Source organism: Diabrotica virgifera, chromosome 2 (assembly GCF_917563875.1).
Source record: "Diabrotica virgifera virgifera chromosome 2, PGI_DIABVI_V3a".
Taxonomy (NCBI): Eukaryota; Metazoa; Arthropoda; class Insecta; order Coleoptera; family Chrysomelidae; genus Diabrotica; species Diabrotica virgifera.
In genome coordinates, this window is record NC_065444.1 from 95619743 (window position 1) to 95622904 (window position 3162).

General features: G+C 28.6%; 1 long non-coding RNA gene across 1 annotated transcript; it reads left to right on the forward strand.

The window, feature by feature from the left end:
- Positions 1 to 304: 304 nt before the first annotated feature.
- LOC126879566 (uncharacterized) lies at positions 305 to 1508 on the forward strand. The gene is made up of 2 exons (XR_007696122.1): positions 305 to 877; positions 1177 to 1508. It is a non-coding gene; the product is annotated as an uncharacterized LOC126879566 (long non-coding RNA).
- The last annotated feature ends 1654 nt before the right edge of the window (positions 1509 to 3162 follow it).

Genomic DNA, 3162 nt, shown 5'->3' on the forward strand with positions numbered 1-3162 from the left:
GTTTCCCTCAAAAACTGTATATTATATTAATTATTAAATTTTATTTAAAAAAAAAACATACTGTACCATTTTACTGGTTACGTTATAACAGTACCGTATTTAATTTCAGTCTAATGAATACTAAAATTCATTGAATAATTTTTTATTAATTTTTTTTTCTCTCCAGAGATATTCTCTGTAGTCATTATTAATTATAAATTACTAATTTTAGTGTGATGAATACTACAATTCATTGGGTAATGTTTTTTATTTTTCCCCAGAGTAACATCTGAAAATTATCGTTATACTTTAAAACTTTTTATGATTCATAATTTCAATTCAATATATTCATTAACTTAATAAATTTATAATGAGTATTTATTTTTGATTTGTTCTTAACGATTACTACTACATATATTTATTCCTGGTTAGAATTTTTTGTTCTTGTTTTCTTTGAGAAAAATTTCTCAGCTGTGTTCAAAATTTTTCTGATGGGTGGTAGGAGTGTGTAACGTTACAAACGTCACATCTTTGCTATTTTATTTTCAAATAATTATTTTATTCTATTTTCTTTAATAATAATCCTCTTCTATTTGTTTTACCTTTTTTCCCGTTAAAAAATGGTTGGCGCCCTCTCTCGGTATTTATAGGCATATCTCAACATTCTTGTTCTATCTCAGAATTCACATTCTTATTCAATCGTTCTGTGGTTCATGACAGTGACTTCGCACTGTCGTTTCTCTTTCAAATTTTAAGCCCCCACTCACCAACTCTGTCAATGTCAAGTGAACCCTTCTCTTTGTCAAAATGAAGAATATTTTTTATTTTAATTCTAAAATCTACTTAAGGCAATGTCTGGCCTCATAGCCACATTTTCAAACAGACGTTCTTAATTGGGGTAAGTGTTTAAATATAATTGTACACATTTTTCTAAGCCTATATCCATAATTTTTTTTATGTTCCTATCTAACCTTACTTTTCGTACTTTTTATTGTTGTACCGCATGGTAAAATTATTTATATTATCTATTATCTTCATATGTATGTAGTAATCCACAACTATTTAACTACTAACATTATTTTATACTATTCATTTTGTTTAACCTTGCCTTTCTGCAACATTTCTGGATTATTTCTTGGAATGGCAAGGATATCTTTCATTTATTCTTGGTGTCTAATGTACCTGTATGTATTCTAGTTTTCTGGACAAATAAGAATCTTCACCGGACAACCCTTCACCTCGTGGGAGGACTCCCTGAACCTGGAGCCCCCAATATCGCCGGCGATGCTACAGTAATTTAGTATATACACCACACCATCAACCAACACCTGTAGGCCTGGTGGCCAGAACATCCACGTCGCCAGAGCCCGTTGCAGAACAACAGCAAGACACCAAGAACCTGCAGACAGATACCAAGTGCCATCGATAAGTATAATCTCTGATCTGTAAAGTTTCGGCAAGGTCTTTTAAATTATTTTTTTTAATACATTAATTATGTCTTTTATGAAAAATAAACATGATTAGTTAAATATTATTGTTTTATTTGCTCCATTCTGCATTTTCATTGTTCATGTTTTTGATTAGGACAAGGTGGACTCACAACTTGGGAGATTGAGCTAGTCTAGGGTAGACGATAACTATCATAGTTGATTGAAATATTATTCTCGAATATTATTTCAATTATCTGGGGTAGTTTGTCGCCTCAATATATATATATATATATATATATATATATATATATATATATATATATATAATAGTTTTGTTTTGGGGTTGCAGTCACTTATTTTTTAGGGGCAGGATAAGTAAAATTCTTTGTTATTATCGAGCTTTCGCAAAATTTATTTGCTTTTTCAAGATAAGAACTTGAGGTTATTCCATAAAGTAAACATTTTTACAAAACATAATGTATATAAATTTCTATTTTATATAATTCAAATAACAATGTTCCAATTTGTAAAAAAATATGAGGAAAGATCTGATTTAATTTAGTTTTAAATTTGACTAATGCCTTATGACTAATAATATAATGACTAATGGCATTAGTCAAATTTAAAACTAAATTAAATCAGATCTTTCCTCATATTTTTTTACAAATTGGAACATTGTTATTTGGATTATATAAAATAGAAATTTATATACATTATGTTTTGTAAAAATGTTTACTTTATGGAATAACCTCAAGTTCTTATCTTGAAAAAGCAAATAAATTTTGCGAAAGCTCGATAATAACAAAGAATTTTACTTATCCTGCCCCTAAAAAATAAGTGACTGCAACCCCAAAACAAAACTATTATACATAGTATCAGTCAATATTACCAAACTACTTTATATATATATATATATATATATATATATATATATATATATACAATAAGTAATACTAAAATATAAAATTTGTACTAACTCGATATGTTATTGACTTACTAATCGTGGTATTTTCTTTCTATTGACTTCCTCTTTCAGTATGGGTAACCACATCCCACTGCATTCTACCGAGGAATTTGCGACACAATTGGTTTCATTTAGCATAATTAGAGCCGCTTCTTTGATTATTCTCTTTTTACTATCTGATTCTTTCAGGACTATACTTGAATCTCTCCACTGAACTCTATGTTCATTATCCTATGCGTGTTGACATATTTGAGATCTATCAAATTCTTTATTTTTAATATAAGACTGATGTTCACTTATTCTAACGCTTAATGGTCTTGGTGTTTCACCTAAATAAAATTGTTCGCATTCACAAGGTATTTTATAAATGCAATTCTTTGTTCTTTCTTGTTCATTGTTAGGTTTTGTTGAAATGTGAATTTATTTCCAATTGTTTTAAGTTTTTCGGATAGTCCTTTTATATATGGTATTGATATTTTCCTCGTATTATTTCTTGTGAATGTTGTAGGATCCCGTTCTAAGTTGTTCTGTTCCATTCGATCCAATCTTGACAATTCCTTATTTATAAACGATAAAAGATAATCATTTTTTAATAAAAGAGATTTAACAATTTTTTTCTTCTAAAAATGAATTTTCGTTAGAACAAGTAATTTTGGCTCTATCATATAAGGATTTAATGATTCCCTTTTTAACGTTGATGTTGTGATTTGATTTGTAATTGAGATATCTGTTGGTGTGTGTTGGTTTTCTATACACTTGAGTCTCATATCCAGTATCCTTCTTTGAGAC